The sequence below is a fragment of the Piliocolobus tephrosceles genome, chromosome X, assembly GCF_002776525.5.
Source record: "Piliocolobus tephrosceles isolate RC106 chromosome X, ASM277652v3, whole genome shotgun sequence".
NCBI classification, from domain to species: domain Eukaryota; kingdom Metazoa; phylum Chordata; class Mammalia; order Primates; family Cercopithecidae; genus Piliocolobus; species Piliocolobus tephrosceles.
This window is the reverse complement of record NC_045455.1, coordinates 92,745,701-92,763,676: the sequence shown is the minus strand read 5'-3', so window position 1 is coordinate 92,763,676 and position 17,976 is coordinate 92,745,701. Positions and strand designations below refer to the sequence as shown.

Below are 17,976 nucleotides of genomic sequence, written 5' to 3'. Positions count from 1 at the left end.
TCTTCTAAGGACTTGGGTGATTTCCGTAAATGACTCCACTTTAAATTGCTAGGATTGTGTAGCCTCCTACAATTACTGGTGTTCTAATTTCCTGGGACTAATTTTAGAGGGTGGAAGATTTTAATCATGGAAAGGAATTGTTTCCATTGTTCAGACTAACTTCAGAAGCAGAGTTGAAAGCCAGTGCCAGAGAGAGCCCCCAGAACATTCCACAGGGACTGGGCGGGCCCGGCCCGGGGCCTGCCTATCGCCTGAAAGAGAAAACCTGCCACGGAGCCCGGGCTTCTCTGATCCTCCCGCCAAACGTTGTCTCTCGTTTAGCTTTCTTTGTGTCTGAGGATTTAGCGAAGGCCTCAGAGTGAGTTTCTGCATATCCTTTTTCCTCGGGAACCCCAGTGGCTGACAGGGCCTTCTGAGTTCCTGTGGAGGGAGCAGGCATTGGGGGAGGGTTGAGGTGTGGGCCTCTCTCTTTGACGCCCGCCCACATAGAGCTTTGTGCACCTTTGTTTCTCTCTGTTCGCACCCCCGTGCCCAGGAGATGGGAGCAGACACCAGCAGGGCTTCCCATTCTAGCCCCAAGGACTACGCATGTGCCTGGAAGGACAGCTCAGTGTCCACCCTGTCCAGCCTGTCAGGCCGTGTGACCGCTTCAGAGCTAACTCACCTTTCTCTCCTGTCCGTGTGGATCGGCACCCCCAACCTGCACCATCTTCAGCTCAAGATTTTGGATTTATGGAAAAATAGCTATTTCATTTACTGTCACCCACTAAAGGTGAGCCACAAGTACCAGGTGATGGGCAAAGTCGTACTGCTGGTGTCTGTGGCTCCCTTCCCTGCTTGGTCTCCTATGCAAGACCTCCTGGTGGAAGGACGCCTCTCACACTCATGTTTATTTGGAAATTCCCCGTGCTGCCTTCCTGCCTGTGGGGTACTCAGTCTCTGCTTTGAAATGTCCTAGGAATACTTGCATTGGAAGAAAATACTCAACACAATACATTTCAGTAGATACAAGTTCAAAAGGAAACTCCCGGGTGGTGGGGTGGTCAGAAGACTGTATTAATAAAATTTACAGTAAATGAAAAATGAAGAGAAAATACACGTATACACTGTATGTGTCCCGCTAACTGTATTCATTCCTAATACATTTAATAGTGGTTCGTTTTCTTTCCTGTGTCTCTAATTTTTCTGTGAGGAACATACGTATAGACCATGGAAAGGACATATGCTGAAATGTGTCGTTGCACACCAGCCTGGGGACGCTGCTCTGAGTCACACTGCAGGTCCTGGAATCTGGGCTCTTGAGCAAATGTTACAGGTTTTCCAGTCCAGGATCCTGCCTCATTTAAGCTGGTATTTTCCTGAATGCCCTTCCAGAATGCTGTCCAGCCCTGCCTGAACAGTCCTAGTTAGAGGGAGGTCACCGCCTTGCAGGCCACAGAGTCCCTTGTTGGGCAGCTTTATTGCTAGAAAGAAAAAGAATGAAAAACAGTGGGGTTAGGTAAAGATGAGAAGGATGGAGAGGGAACAGAAAACATTGCTAATATGTTGAATTTCAACTTTCTGGTGACGTCTAGATATTTGGCCCGGTTTCCCCTTTGAGCCACACAGAACCAGGCGATCTTTCACAGGCTTGGCACCCTCTCCTCTTTGAGAGCCGAATCATGCTTCCTCTTCATTTCCACATTCTCAACACCCCAAGTTCCTTCAGTCCCTCATGAAACAGGCTTGCTTTTAGCTCCTCACCATTTCAGTTACCTCCTTCTAGACGAATCATAGTCAAGTTGTCCTTGGACAGTGTGTTTCCCGGAGCCCAGCGGGGCAGCGCACTGCATGGGAATTTTCCTTCTCTCCATCCGGGTGCCATACATGAGGGTTTTCAGCGTAGGGCAGCAATCGCGTTTTCAGTGGTTACATCACGCTGTCAGCTTACGTTAACTTGGTGGTCACCTCTGCTCCAATATCTCAAACTCATCGACTGAGTCAGTTAGAACCAGAGTTGGGGAGACCTTTCCATTGTGTCTTTGTGGGGGCGTCCGGGGACATTAAGGCAGTCACCATATGGGACCGCAGGAGAGGGGCCAGCAGGGAAAGCGGCTGTCTGACAGCAGGGCCTGCGGGATGAGGGAGCCGCACCTGCTGCGAGAGTCCCTTCAGAGCCAGGGCCCCTTTAGGTGCGTGCACACTCTCGGGATGACAGAGTTTTGCAAAAACTAAAAGCTTCAGCTGGGCGCAGTGCCTCACGCCTGTAATCCCAGCACTTTGGGAGACCGAGGCGGGTGGATCATCTGAGGTCAGAAGTTTGAGACCAGCCTGGGCAACATGGCAAAACCCCGTCTCTACTAAAAATACAAAAATTAGCTGGGCGTGCTGGCGCCCGCCTGTATCCCAGCTACTCAGGAGGCTGAGGCAGGAAAATCACTTGAACCTAGGAGGTGGAGGCTGCAGTGACCCGAGATCGCACCACTTCACTCCAGCCTGGGAGACAGAGCAAGACTGTCTCAAAAAACCAAAAAGCAAAACTCTAAAAGCTCCTCCATGAGGGGCTCAAGCATCCTTGTGGTGGAAAAGGAGGTACACAGAGCACAGCAACTGGGGGCCCCGGCCAGTGGTGTGTCCGGCAAGCCGAGTGGAGGGGAAGACAGACGCAGGTGTCAGGGAGTGGGGAGCGATGGGGCCAGGGCTGCTGTCTAAAGAGGCAGAGTGGACTTGGAGAGAATTCTGGAGCAGTGCAGAGACACAGAGCAGGCGGCAGCCTTGAGTTGAGTGCAGGGACTGAGTGGCCCCATCAGGCACATACACGTGGGCAGTAGCAGCTGTGTGATCCGAGGGCCACAGGCCACGTGGCTTGGGACGAGGGCAGTCCTTCTTTACCTGGTTGTTTTCTTAGAAAGTATGGTCTGAAAGGAGAGCAGTTCATGCCTGGAACAAAGCCCCACCCAAGTGCAGGTCACAGGCCATGCAGATATCAAGGCAGATGAGAGGCTTCTCTGTGACCTCCGGGAGGATGTTAGAGGAATGAGAGGACCTCAGAATGGGGCCAGATAAGGTCCTGCCAAGGGCAGATAAGAGCCATTTGGGCTGTACATGGGACCTTAGTGGTATCCACAGATAATCTGGCCTGGGGGTTACAAGGTTTTTTTTTATCGACAGAAATGTTTTAAACTAACCATGTAACATTGTTTTAATAGAGGCTTTATGGTGAGAAATCACAGAGTAAAATCACCATTTAATTCTGTGACTTCCTGAAAGGAGCTGGGTCCAGGGTAGACCCGCGTGTTTGGGTTGTGTGGACTGGGCCACATCTGGGGTATTAGCAGTTCTGTTGAGTTCTTCCTCTCAGCGTGTGGGGCTCTCCTGCGTGGGAGCCCCAGCCCGGACAATGGAAGACTTGGGGATAAAAACTGTTTGGTGCCCAGGTCAGACCATAGGGATGTTTAAACCTCGATTTTGCCTTTCACGTTTGAAAATCAGACCATTTTAATGTTTTATTTTAGACTTACTCGTGCTGTTTCCCTGTTGCCGAATTTCACTTTCATAAGGATTTTACTGTAAAGGGGATTCTCAGGTGAGATTCTCTGGTTCACGCTTTGACATTCTAATCCATAAAATTAAGCAACAGATAGGATCACTACAAAAAACCCACTTAATATTGCTATGACGATGTACATGCCCCTTTGTAAACTCACTTGAATCATCAGCACATGTCTTCCTTCATGAGAATGTACAGATGCTGAAAAAGTCATTTTGCACGTAACTTGGATTGGAGATCTGTTTTACGATGTGTGACACATTTCGATTTAGAATTTTTCCAGAAGAGATTTTTAATTTACAGGCCATTGACTTGCCTTTTCTTTTTCTCCCCCTTACATTGTGCTGAACTTAAAACCCGTTTTAGCTGTTATTTTTGTATTTATTGGATTGCAACCCTCTTAATGAGATTTAAATGAAAAGTCCTGAAGTGCCCAATCTAGACTTCATATTGTGCCCACATGGCTTGCTGAAGCAGGTACCGTACCAGCGGGGGTCCCTAGCTGTCACAGCTGTATGAGCCTCCTAATTGCTTGTGACATGGCACTGCCTTTTGATCTTGACCATGTTCTCCTAATTATTTAATCTTTGACAACATGAAAACATGTTTAACCACATACCATGAATAAAGATCTAGCACGACTTTTCTCCTGAGGCCTGGTTCAGGCTGCATATTCTTTATGTGCACAGCAGCTAAGGCAAAGAAAAAAAAAAAAAGATTGTTTTCCTGTAATCTGTTGAAGGGGAACTAGGGGATGGGGGTGGTGTGTGTGTGTGAACATCCCTCCAGCCTGTCCACTCTAGACGTCTTCTCCTGAGACTTTTCTGGTTTGTTCTGAATCACCCCTGGAGTTGTTCAATTCTCAAATGTACTGTTTTTAGGCTGACACTGTCTGACAATTTTTTCTAGCCTAGGGAAGGCAGGGAGTGGGAACTCATTGTTAGACAAAGAAACAAGGAATTGAATCTGGTGTGTTACACTTGCGCTCTTCTATTTAGGAATATTTACATTTTATTTTATTTAGTTCCCATGTCTGTTTTCTTCAATGATTTCTAAGCTGCTTGTTGGTAGGGCCCTTACTATGTCATTTATGAATCACCTGTGCTTAAAAAATAATTGCTATGTGAATGAATGAATGAGCAGATGAGTAAATTAATTTCATCAATCAGTGAGTGAATAGTAAATGACGTTTGGCTTTGGGGACTTTGCTAATGCCATATGTGTACCTACTGAGGCATGTCTGTGAAAGTCTCAGGAAAATCTGCATCGTTTCTTTTTGGGGCATCTTGCGCTGTGCTCTCTCTGCATCTCTTCTTAATTATGGCAAAAAGAATATACCACATAAAGATTTTCCTCCTGGGTCTGAACAGTACAGCCCAGTGTTCTGTCACTGACAGAGGCACGCCAAACTGTTTCGCCTGGGGCACCAATATCCACCACATATGCTAGAAGGATTTATCTCAGCTCTTAACCTACTGCTATTTCCTGGCAGAATTGTTTGCCAGGGTAACAGGCTGCCTATGTATTTTGTTTAATATTTCTTGGGTAGAGGGTTAGGGTTAGGGTGAGGGTGAGGGTTAGAGTTAGGGAATTGAGACTGTGTGGGAATTCTCATCAGCAGCCTGGAAATGGAATACATCACAGGTTGCAAACTTTTCTGCAAGGATCAAGCTAGTAACATGTCAGCCTTGCGACCTTGTAGGTCTCTGTCACAGTGGCTCAACTTGGCGGTTATAGCACCAAAACAGATCTAGACAATGCAAAATGGCCATGGTGTGTTCTAGTAAATCTGAAATTCGAATTTCTTGTGATTTTTCCATGTCATGAAATATTATTGAGCTTTTGATTTCCTCCGCTGATCATTTAAAAATGTAAAAACCATTCTTAGCTTGTGGACTGTAGTTGGCTGCCCATGCAAGGCAGCGGCAACATCTACTTATTGTACTTTGGGGGACCCATGAGAAGACTGTAGTGAGATGGAGCAGGACGAAGACAGCACCCCTGCTGAGGAAGCCTTTTGCATGCAAGGACAGCATTGTCGTGAAGGACAGCATTGTTGTTCACCATAAACTTCTTTTCCATTGACTTCCAACAAGTTGTTAGTGGGTTTTTCTGTTTGTTTTCTTGTTTGTTTTGAAACAGAGTCTCACTCTCGCCCAGGCTGGAGTGCAGTGGCGCGATCTTGGCTCACTGCAAGCTCCGGCTCCCAGGTTCAAGCGATTCTCCTGCCTCAGCTTCCCGAGTAGTTGGGACTACAGGCGTACGCCACCATGCCCTGCTGATTTTTGTATTTTTAGGAGAGAAGGGGTTTCACCGTGCTGGCCAGGCTGGTCTCGAACTCCTGACCTTGTGATCTGCCTACCTTGGCCTCCCAAAGTGCTGGGATTACAGGCATGAGCCACCGTGCCTGGCCCTGTCGCTGGTTCCTGTTTGTTTGTTTTTGGTTTTTGAGACGGAGTCTGGCTGTGTCATCCAGGCTGGAGTGCAGTGGCGCAATCTTGGCTGAAAGCAGCCTCCACCTCCTGGGTTAAAGCGATTCTCCTGCTTCAGCCTCCAGAGTAGCTGGGATTACAGGGGCACGCCATGGCTAATTTTTGTATTTTTAGTAGAGATGGGGTTTCACCATATTGGCCAGGCTGGTCTCAAACTCCTGACCTTGTAATCTGCCTGCCTCGGCCTCCCAAAGTGCTGAGATTATAGGTGTGAGCCACTGTGCCCGACCCTGTCAGTGGTTCTTAAGGCCATTCTTAACTTGAGCATTCTACCTTTGGTTGTGTTGCCCTCTGAGACTGCGCAGCCTTTAACAGGCCGGGAGCTGGAACTTCAAAGTCCCAGAGTCGTCTCTGCAGAAGGCATATTTCCTCCAGCATCCTATTTTCTGTATAAGATTTTATCATGACTGTTGTGCCTGTCAGTTTGGCTATGGAGAAGAGATGCTTTGGGATTGGAACAAATTATGCTATGGCGTCTATGCCATTGAGCAGCTCCGTGGGAGTGATTGGAGAGGAGAAGGATCGGGCAGTGGAAGCCAAGAGGTTCCCTGGACTGTAATGCCACAGTGTTCGCCGCACACTTACAGGGGCTACAGGTCTTCTCTAGTCTGTGTGTGGAGTCTCAGCTGTCCTATTTGTACCAATAACATAAAGGGAAAGGGTGAAAGAGGTTCTTTTTGCCCTTCCCATAACAGCATTTTTTTTTTTTTTACTCTGAATGAGTTAATCAAGCCATCACATATTCTCATGCCTTTATCATTAATTAGGTAAAAGTCTGGACTTCATGCCTGCAAGAATTGATAAGAAACCAATCCTTGGGATTTTATACTCTAATTCTTTTTTATTTTTATAAAATTACTTTTGAAATGAAAGGAGATAGAGGGAAAATATGACATTGAGTCATCTCAGACCAACTTCGTCCCATGACGTTTCAATTTCAGGAATATTTTGCCAGAACTCATTCCAGAATTGGACAAAAAAATAGAGTAAGTCTAAGGAAAGATTTACCTGCATTTTTTTCCCCAATTTTTTGCCAAGTCCTCTGTTCCAACTCCCATTTGTCACACAGGGCCACATTATCTGATACTTACGCCTGAAAAATAAGAACGATGCATTCACATATAGATGGAAAGTTATTTTCTTAGAAATTCAAGGAGCAAAATCAGCTGTCAATAAGCTTTTCGAAGGAAAGGAAAGGATTGCTAGGAATGTGAGTGTGATGGATCATTTCTAGTAATATTTGAGACACTATTTGCAACACCTGTCCCAAACTAAATAAAACATTATATAGAGCGCATGGAGCAACTTATGCTCACATCTCATGTTTGCTGTGGGAGTACAGAACGCACACACACTCATGTCATGGACACATGTGTCAAATTGATCATACTCCAGAATCTGCATGATCAAACAGTGCTGAAGTAATTTTAGTCCTTGACATAATCCACTTCTCAGTTTCAGGACCTTTTAAAGCTGTTTCCATGAATACTGACTTAAAGTCACCCATGTGTGCAGAATAAAGAATGGAATGAGAAACATCACACGGCAGCAGAATGCAGAGGGATCTCTCATTTCAAAACAAAACCGGTATTTGGGTTTGCCATGACTGCACAACTGTACTTCTGCACAAGTGTCTTCGCTGCAGGCACATGGTTCTTTTATTTAAAGGTTTAGAGTGGGGGTCAGGGTCTGTGCTGATTTTATGGATCAATTTTTTAAAACTTATATAAGGAAGGGATAAATCGAATTTCTTTACATAATTTCCATACAATGTTATTTATTCTCATCACTTTAGAAAAATGTGCTTCATAGTAATCATTTGTTCTAGGTGGGCATCACATAGAACTGGGTAAGTGGGTCCAGTCTCACCCAGTCCATGCACCCATCATCTGAATAAGACACAGCAACATATAGGGAGGCACAGTATGGCTCAGCCTGCTGGGATAGAATTGTGTTTGTCTCCGTTTTAGTGAATTCTTTGATTCACATTTCTCCATTGACCCTCCTTCTCAATATAGAGTGTGTGGGAAACAAAAGCCTAGCAACATCTCAAAGAAGTGAGTTTTCAGGAGAGTTAAAAAACAACTACGAAGATTGACAAAAGAAACGTTTCCTGGGAATCACTACACGGGAGGATTTACCGAGTTTTGAGGGTACACTCGTGAATGTGCAGATACATTTGTCGTAAGGTTTGTCCAGACAGTAGGACGAAGTGGCTGAGACAAAAAGGAGTCCTAACTGCTTCAAGGCTTTCCCCACCTGGGCAGATAAACTGGCGATGGGAAGTAGCCAGACCTAATACAGAGGTGGCAGTGAGGCTTGGCAAGCCAGAGAACATTTGTCATGGCTCCAGGGATTTGGATCCAATTTTTAAATAATAAATGTGCAGGCCAGACAAAAATGCACCTGTGGGCTGTGATTTGTAACCCATGAACCAAGTGTTCGTGGGGGGCGGGGTGTGTCCCCACAGTCGAACCACCCACATGCACAGACAGAATGTTTGAACTCTGTGTAGCGAACAAAGGGCTAGAAATAGAGCTGAGTTCTGGAGTCACTGCTGAATCTGGGCAAAGAGATCTCAAGATCACAATCAGAGAGGGAAGGCCTCCAACGAGCAAGAGGAGGAGGAAAATAACAGCTCACATGCTTCAGGAAGGTGGACAATTGGTCATTTATCCACTCATTTGTTCTTTCTTTTTAAAAATTGTTGCTGGTTTTGAGTCATATGTTGCCTGCTTCCATTATTCATAAGGCAGTCATCATCTCTGGGATGATGTCAGAACAGAATAAAAATGGTAAACATTGGTGATCTGTCCTTTGCCCTGCTGGGGTCATTCCTTGCCTTCCTGAATGCATTTAAGAAGAAAATTATTTCCTTGCTGCAGAGACTTGGTGTCTGTTGGGTGGTGGGACTCTGGGGATACAGAGTTGATGTGGCTGCCTGGGAAGAAGGAAAATCTTCTTACTCTGCACTTTCTAGGGAGAAGGGCAGCTTCAGTGAGTGGCTGAAGCTGTGAGGGCTTTTCAGACATCAGATGAGTGACCTTTATGAACCCTGTAGTAGATAATGTTGCATCGTGCTGGTGCTTTACATTCTAAAGAGCATAGAAGACACAGAGAAATACATTTCCTTTTACAGTAAAAAAAAGAAACAAAAACTGATGTGCAGGTCCTCTTGATATCAAACCTGAATTGTGTGTCTGATCAGTGTTCCCTAGAAGATGAACGTCAGGGAAGGATGACAATTGTAGGATGACAATTGGGAAATGAGGTGCAGGATGGAATCTTGGAGAACCACAGACCTTAAAGAGAAAATGTCACTTCCGATGGGAAGATGAGGATGAAAATGGCTTTCAAGCCACAGGACCCGCAGGGTTGGGCGGTGACATCATTCCAGCGCCACTCTCTTTCCCTTGCCTTCTTGTCTTTCTCCTCGCTCCTCTCTTTTGTTCCCTGGTTTTCTTTCCACTTCCTGCTGCTTCCTAGGAGACTCAGGAGACTGGACCCAGAGCTTCAGCAAGTGAGTCTTTCCCACCCTGTTCTACTCATTTTTCTCAACCCAGGTCTGAAGACCACCTTGAGGGATGACAGGGTAATTCAATTTCCAATCCCATTTCATTCTCAGTCTCTCGGTAGAGACTACCAACAAGGCACCAATTAGGGGAAACAAGAGGCCCAAGGAAAACAGAAGTTTGCTACTGTATTGCCTGTGTGTGTTTTGACATTTAGTTTGAACTTCAACCTGGCCTGTGCTCCTTTGGGAGCTTTTAAAAAGAAATAAACTTCGTCTCATTACCATCAGATACAATGATGGGGGAAATGGGCTGGAAAAACCCTGAATCTGTTCTGAGCCCTAGTTTGCGCTTACAAAGAGAAGGGCAAATTCTTCACTGCTGTGCCATTCAGCTATTATGTTTAACAATCTAATTAGAAAGGCCGGGTAGCCTATTCCCATTGTAAAAGCTAAGACAGTCCACACAAGCAAATCCAATTAGACAGCTGTCCTTTACAGATCTGAGCTGCCTCCGGCCAGGTTCTAATGAACGGCCCGCCACCCCAGCCCCTCCCTGCAGCCCCCAGAGATGGATTTTGTCCATAAACTGGGCCAGATGACAGTGGCGGCACATTGAGCGTTGCCCACCCCGCGACAGGCATCTGCAGTTACCTGCTCATTGGCACGCAGCAGGAAGTCTTCTCTGCGGCTCCTGCCCAGCAGACTTGACTGCACCTTCACCGGCCTCGGCTCCTGCCCAGACCTGAGCCCTGTTCTCCTTCTGGACTGTTATGCCTGCCCCATTCAAGCAGGTCAGAGTCATGCTAACAGGTGGCAATAAATCAGAGCCATTGCTTTCGCTTTTATGGATGTTACTTTCTGCACACCAGGGACTTATTTAACTTGAAACAGACCAAAAGCTATACACTGAGCCGCATGTTTGCCGCGCCTTCGTTTTTCACCACGTATGGCTTAAATTAAGGCACCCCGTGTTAAGCAGATCGCTCACTGCAACTTAGTCATCTGTTTAGTGTTTGGCATGTCCCACAAGGCAGTTGTGGTTATTCACAAGTCTATTAATTAAAAGGAGAACTGGTAGGGGACTACCAAGCGGGCTGAGGGATCGTGTGGCCACTTCCAATCCAAAGATGCATGAGAAGGGGCGCCTTCAGAACCTCCTGCGCTCCCTCTCTGGGTTCACCTGGCATCAGCAGTAATTGTTGGGACCCAGCTTGTGAAGAAACACTCTTGTCACCACTGCATCTGAAGAAGTTTGACGTCAAAAATTAGAGCAGTGTGATCTGAGTTGACAAAATTGAGATTGTGTGAAGGTTTCCATTTTTCACCCTCGAATTTCAACAGGTAATGACTCATTGAAAAACATCCAAATTGTGTTGAAACTGCACCTTATCAGAACAGAAAATACAAAGGATTTTTGAATTCTAGGAAGTGGAACAGAACATACTGTCTATTAGCAAGGTGTAGCCGTGAAACAAGAACCACGGAACACATTTGTTTTATAGGCGAGAAACTGAGTAATTAGTATTGCAAGCTTATCCAAAATAGTTTTACCACCTACGGTCATGGCAGAAGTGAGAATTATTGAATAATAATTGTTTGCTTATGAATTCCCAATCTTCTGATGTCGTCCTTCGAAAAAGAACTAGATTTTGAAACTATCCTGGAAAGCAAGTGTTGCAAAGTTTAGATTTGATCAACATTTTGTGAAAATAATAGCTTGCCTTTCCAAGGATGTCCTATGGTAGATTGTTCTGGAAAGACTAGGTAGAGTGATTGCATATTAGCTGATGGGTACCTAAGACAAGTATCTTGGCAGATGAGACTGACATTCCTGGCTGGTACCAATCACTGTTTCCCTGTTTTGTGGGGTCTGGGAGTTCAGGGTAAAGTTAAAAACAATATTCTTACAGAAATGCAGGCGAGAGAGGCAAAGTCATTGGATTAAAGTAAGGGCCAGTGTTGTTAGCAAATGATGATATCTCAATGGCAACTCAGTTGGCAAATGTATACTTGGTTCCATAAAAATGTATTGATTACCTACTCTGTGAAACCAAAGAATGCATACAGACTTCTCTTTGGCTCTAGCAAGTGTGTAATCCAATTGGGGAACCAGACACTTGACCCCCAAAACATAACCAGTAATTTATAATGGCCAGCTTTATATTCATTGGAAATGGAGAAAATGCTGTAGACTGGTATAGCAATGAGCAATGTATTTTTGAAGGTTTTAAAATAATTTGTAGAATAAATGAAGCTATGAGCAGTGGAATTCTCAAATCTGCAGATGGCATGAAGTTCCAGGTATAGTTTTATGCTGGATCCATGAATAAGAACCTAAGAATAGTAGGACAAGTTGGAATGGTGATTCTCACACAGCAAAATCTAATGAAAACAAAAATAAAGAACCAGACTTAGGTCTTAAAATGTAAATGCTTAATTGCCTAATGGGGCAAATATTTTTCGGCAGACTACTTAACAAAGCCTGTTGGGGCTGGATGTGGTGGCTCACACCTGTAATCCCAGCACTCTGGGAGGCCGAGGTGGGCGGATCACCTTGGTGATCACCTGGAGTTTGAGACCAGCCTGGAAAACATGGTGAAACTAGATACACAAAAACTTAGCCGGGTGTGGTGGTGGCAGGCACCTTTAATCTCAGCTGCTTTGGAGGCTGAGGCAGGAGCATTGCTTGAACCCAGGAGGCGGAGATTGCAGTGAACTGATACTGCACCAGTGCACTCCAGCCTGAGCAACAGAGCAAGACTCTGTCTCAAAAAAAACAAAAAAAACAAAAAAACAAGGCCTGTAGGGTAAATGAGTCAAGAGTGAAAGAGGAGAGAGGGTGAACCTGAATTAAGCAGCTGCTGTCAGGGCCCAGCAGCTGAGCTGGGTGCTCTACTCAGGTTTCCTCATTTCTGCCCATTCTGCCCACGGCTGAGCACCACACACAGCGTGAGCATTTTCTCCTGTTCACTGTGCAGGTGCCCCTTGCGGGGTGGATGCCAGCTTCATTTTACAGATGAGGTGACTGAGGCTCAGAGAAGTTAAGTCCCTCAGCCAAGGTACTACAGACGGCAAAGGAGAGGAAATGTGCTATTTCTTAAAGTCCCTCTCTTGTGTTTTGAACCAAGCCATTCTGTCTTTCCAAGTTGTGATGTAGCTTCACGGCTAGGCATGCAGTACTCAGAGGAGGGGAGGCAGCAGTCCTGTTGTGTGGGGCGAAGGTGGGTTTCACTAATAAGTGCCTGATCATGGCACCAGATGGCCTGGGTTCTGTTAAAGCAAGTTTAGCCTAAAGCTACCCTTTACATATTTAAAGTTCAGCCTAAAGATTCCTCTGTATGTAGTGAATTCTAACGTAAATGGAGGTTTAAACAAACTGTAACTTACGCTTGTGCCAATCACTGAATTCTGGCCAACACAGGCATCCAGTTGTTCAAACCTTACTCCAGTAAGGCAAACGCTGGGCTGTAACCAGTCCGGCTGTTCGTCTGCTTCCCTTCTGTTTGCTGCACGTCACTTCCCTTTTTGTCTATAAATCACCTTCCACCACGTGGCTGTGCTGGAGTCTCTCTGAGCCTCTTCTGGTTCAAGAGGCTGCCCAATTCGTGAATTGTTCTTTGCTCAGTTAAACTCTTAAATTTAATTTGGCTAAGGTTTTTCTTTTAACAGTCCTATTGCAGCTCTGCCACTGAGGTGCTGTGTGGCCTCAATCAAAAGCATGAAAAACAACAAACAAACCTCTGTGCCTCAGTTCTTCGTTCTCTGAAGTGAGAGGACGAGTAGATAAGGGCAGCACCTACCCCGCTGTAGGTGGCTCAGATAATTCGATGAGGGATTTTGTAGAAAGCGTTTTCAGGTGGGCCTGGCACCGTCCAAGGGCAGATGTTGTTACTGCTCTGCTCAGACCGGATAATACCAGGCCACACACTGTAAGAGGCACCTTGGCAAGTAATTTTTCTCAGAAAATGACAGAGCCATAAAACAACTTCCCTGCGGGATCATAGAGGATCTGAAGGCATTTACTCCTATGTGATGAGAGCCGCTTAAAAATATTTGAACTCACTTTGCTCTACGTTAGCCCCAAAGAAGAGCAATAGAAGAAAATTAAGAGTGTTTTGTTTCATAATCTCCCCCTAAATAATGGCATCAGATGTTTCCAGAAGCCCTAAAGCACTGCCTGGCACCTGGGAGGTGCTTCTGGGCCACCTCTGTAGGATCTTCCGCATGCGGGGCTGTGTCCCCTCATCACAGGCATCTCCATGGTCAGTGTCCTCCAGGCACGATGCAAAGACACTGCTCAGATTCCTCTGACCAGTGACCAGGCTCTGAGATGCAGGGAGGCAAAGTCACCTGTCTACCCTCACATTAATTTATTCAAAAAATATTTATCGAGTGTCTCTAAATGTTCTAGGCATTGTTCTAGGCACTTGAACAAAACAGACATAGCTGTTGCCCTGGTGAGACTGACATTCCAGCCAGGGGCAGTGGAACCAGGAACCCGTCAGCTTGACCTTGACCTCACACAGGGGCAATAAATGGAACCAAACGAAACCACAAGTGTAAAAACTGAACCTTCTAAGTATGTGACACCTGTCTTTTACTCAATATGTATTCAGTTGACCAACATCCGACTAACCTATTGGCTACCAAGCATTTGTACATACTGTCTATTATTTAACTCTCAGAGTGAACCTTTTAGGTAAGTATTAGTCCATTTCATAGGTAAAGAAGCAGGCTTAGGAGTATCCGGCGACTAAAGCGACACCTGGCGATTCAGGCCCAACATGATTTTCATTACAAAGGGCTGCCCTCCAAATAGAGATCAAGTAGGCAGAGTATGTGGCATCCTCTGTGGCAGTTTCTCTATGAAAATTGGTACCTGGGATCCTTTGACAAAGGGACTAGTCAGGATTGGGCTGCCATCTCTAGACCTTCTGGCATATAAGCCTCTGATGGTCATAAGCTGCCCTGGTGGCTCTGAGCTGTCTGCACATTCCAGCTGGGGATACTCATTGAATCCCGTGTCTCTAGGGGTGGCGTCTGGGAGTTGGTTTTAAGGCTCATGATGAGGTCGGGCGCGGTGGCTCACGCCTGTAATCCCAACACTTTGGGAGGCTGAGGCGGGCAGATCATGAGGTCAGGAGATCGAGACCATCCTGGCTAACACTGTGAATCTCCGTCTCTACTAAAAATACAAAAAATTAGCCGGGCGTGTTGGCGGCGCCTGTCGTCCCAGCTACTCGGGAGGCTGAGGCAGGAGAATGGTGTGAACCCGGGAGGCGGAGCTTGCAGTGAGCTGAGATCCGGCCACTGCACTCCAGCCTGGGCGACAGAGCGAGACTCCGTCTCAAAACAAAAAAAAAAGCTCATCATGAGCTTTAAAGCTTCTGAGGGATGCAGCACAGGATTCAGGTAGATGCATGTGGGACTTCTTGGGCATAGGAACGGATGTGGATCTGACATGAGCTCTGCAAGCCGCGACCAATTCCTGGCCTAGTATGGTGAGTCTGTAAGCCCCGCGGCTCCTGCTTCCTCATGGGTCACTAGAGAAGGATTATGCGTTGGGTGCTTCTCGCTGGTCCTTTGCTTCTTTTGCAAAGACCAGGTGGGAGAAGCAGCTGTAAAAATGCATGAATTTAGGGTGAATAGGGTCCCCCTGTGTTCTTGGCACAGTGACCTTGAGAAAACTGGTCAGAGGCAGCTACTGTGCAGTGAAATCTGCGTTGCTTGTGGTACCTTCAGTCCTTAGCAAGCAGTGGCTGTGTTTTTAGCTCCAGTGAGAACCACCGAGGAGGCTGTCTGATGATCAGAGTGGTGTTTCTGCTGTCACAGAGCCCATCACAGCTCCAGTGAGAACCACCGAGGAGGCTGTCTGATGATCAGAGTGGTGTTTCTGCTGTCTGTTGCAGAGCCCATCACAGGTCGCTCCCCAGGCAAGGTACTGAGGTAGGGAGCATTCGTTTCCCCCACAGACGGATGGGACAGCAGGGCTCTCTAGGGCGAAGGTACTCAGGAGTATAGGGAATCATCCTCTCCTGGGGCCTTTTTGGTGGCTACACATCCTGAGAAACATCCCTCAAGGCTGGAGCCTGCTGGGTCAGTGCCAGCGCTCACACACAGCCCCACTGCAGCTCTGAGCTGCACAGATGGGAGACACTGGGCGGCATTTGGGCCATGTGATAGCATATTGGGATAGAGGTGTGACAGCACATGATTCTCTCCCATGTCCAGGAGCCTCACATTAGGCAGAAAGTGGAAATTCAGGGCAATGTACATCTTACTGGGACATCAAGTCCTTTGCATGAGACATATGAGTTTAGGTTTTCTAAGACTTTCCCTTTACAATCCCATGAGTATCCTTCCTTGGGATAATTTTCTTTAGCTTAGATCTATCTCTAGGAAACGTTCTTCTGGAGCTGAAGGTTTATCTTTGCTTTTAAAGTTTTAATCTCATTCTTTTTTCCAGTCGCAGCCTCTGGGTGCCATGAGAAACAGCAGTCCCCTTTTTCCTCAGTGGCACTCACATCCTCTAAAGACTTGTAGGCAGAGAGCCAGCAGCCATCTCTCTCTTGGTTCACTCGTTTGTCTGCTTCCAAACTCGTCTTTCTCCAACTTATACTTTCCTAAATAGCCAGTTCCTTTTAATTAATCTTGGGACTCATCTCTGCTGCGACTGCCTTATGTTGGTAATAGTATAGCACTTTAAAATAGACTAATTTGCACATGTAGACATAGCTATAAAATTCACCCATTATAATGAGGATGTATATATACTTCCACATTTATATGCAACACCTTCTGGAAAATTCTACTTCCAGTCTCCATCCCAACCTTGTCCACTCACATCGTAGAATGACAGAGAGGCAAAACATCTTGAGTTCATACATTCTCAGTCTATGCCAGGAGACAACTGCACAGACACAGTGTTCAAATGTTGGCTCTTGTTATGCAAATTGTTTACATGAAAATGATCACAAAAAATCACTTTATTTGATATAGGAAAGAAAAAGAATTTTAGTTTGGAAAGTCTTAATAGAATAGAAGTGAATTCCTAGTTCTCATAGTCCAAAGAGGAGCCTTCCCTTTTCCATGTTGTTATAGAAACGATTTCAGGATGTACAAATAGGTACGACCAACCAAACAGGATTATTTGATAAATATTTAATTTCTGCAGTGTCGTTTGGAAATGATTGCAAATACGCCTATTCAGATTGGAGGAAAATCCTGCTCTGAAGACTGTGGTCCATGCAGTCTGCATCGTAACCTCTGCGACATAAAGAGAAATCCATGTGCTCTGAAAGGCTGCCCTTGAGTACCTGTACTGGTGGGAATGAGCCAAATTCAGTATCCACCTCATAAAAGCTGAATGTGTGTCTCACTAGGGCTGGGTTTTCTGGAGAACCACCCCCATTCACATGGAATGAAATTACATCAAAGCACTGAAGAGAGGAGAGGCATCTAACATAATGTCCTAATAAAAAGGCCAAGAGGACTGGCCCTTATCTCAGGTATGCACACGCATTAGCTCCTGCCATGGGCAACTGAGTGTTTGGGCATTGGGATTAAAGATAAAAAGCAATCATTCTTCATAATGAGAGAGAGTGCCAGGAATTTTTCTTGCTTCATGAAATAAGGTAATTCCCTGAGCTAAGAAATAATGAACAAGACAAACTGGCAGGCAGACCGGAGGGGCTCAGACAGGTGCCTGCTTTCAAGGAGTCTGTAGGGCGAAGAGGCGTCTGCTCCCGAAGGACTTCAAATAGCCATTTGTTACACCAACCTTAGTAATAGACTGAAGTAGGGATGTGATGAGGCTGGGGTGGGGAATGCGTGTGGGTAAATAGCAGTGGAGGAGATGTGCTTTAAATATTCTTTCTGCGTAGGATCTGAGAGTAGCATCGAAGATGATGTTAACCCTTTAAGGAGCCACCTTTTAACCAGATAGCAGTAGACAACAAGGGCATTTCCCCAGGGGTGGATCAGGCTCCGCTTTGAAAACCAGTCACCCCGATGACTCCTTGACCTTGTTGGGAGAAACAGCCTATTGTACCTGGCCCAGTCTATCCTGAGGGGATTCCGACTTGGAGGGAAACTCTATGTGGCAGGAGGTGGCTCTGGGGACCCTGTTTTCACGTTGGGGAAGCCCAGCCTTGTATCAGGGATGGTGCTGGCGCAACAGCACCTGAAACATGGCCTCTCATAGGGTAGCTACTTGATTAATATCAAGTGAATGAGTGAATGATGTAATCAGCAATGTTCAGGTTCATCAGACTCCTTTTGACCTGAGCCTCTATCCAGAAACCTAAAAATATATCTCATTGGACACTTCAGTAGGCTTGCTTCAACTGTCCCTTGTTCCTCTTTTTTTCTTCAACGTCTTAACTCTATGTGGGTTTGTGGAAGATACAGGAAGAAGGCACACTTCATTGCTGAGCCTGAGA

The 17,976-nt window shown here is 45.9% G+C and overlaps 1 long non-coding RNA gene across 1 annotated transcript in view; it reads left to right on the top strand.

The window, feature by feature from the left end:
• The first annotated feature begins 213 nt into the window (after positions 1-213).
• The window catches only part of LOC111524982, a 65,014-nt gene continuing 47,251 nt past the window's right edge, over positions 214-17,976 (top strand). Inside the window, exon 1 of the long non-coding RNA XR_002725920.3 lies at positions 214-358. This is a non-coding gene — a long non-coding RNA (uncharacterized LOC111524982). The remainder of the gene's footprint in view (positions 359-17,976) is intronic.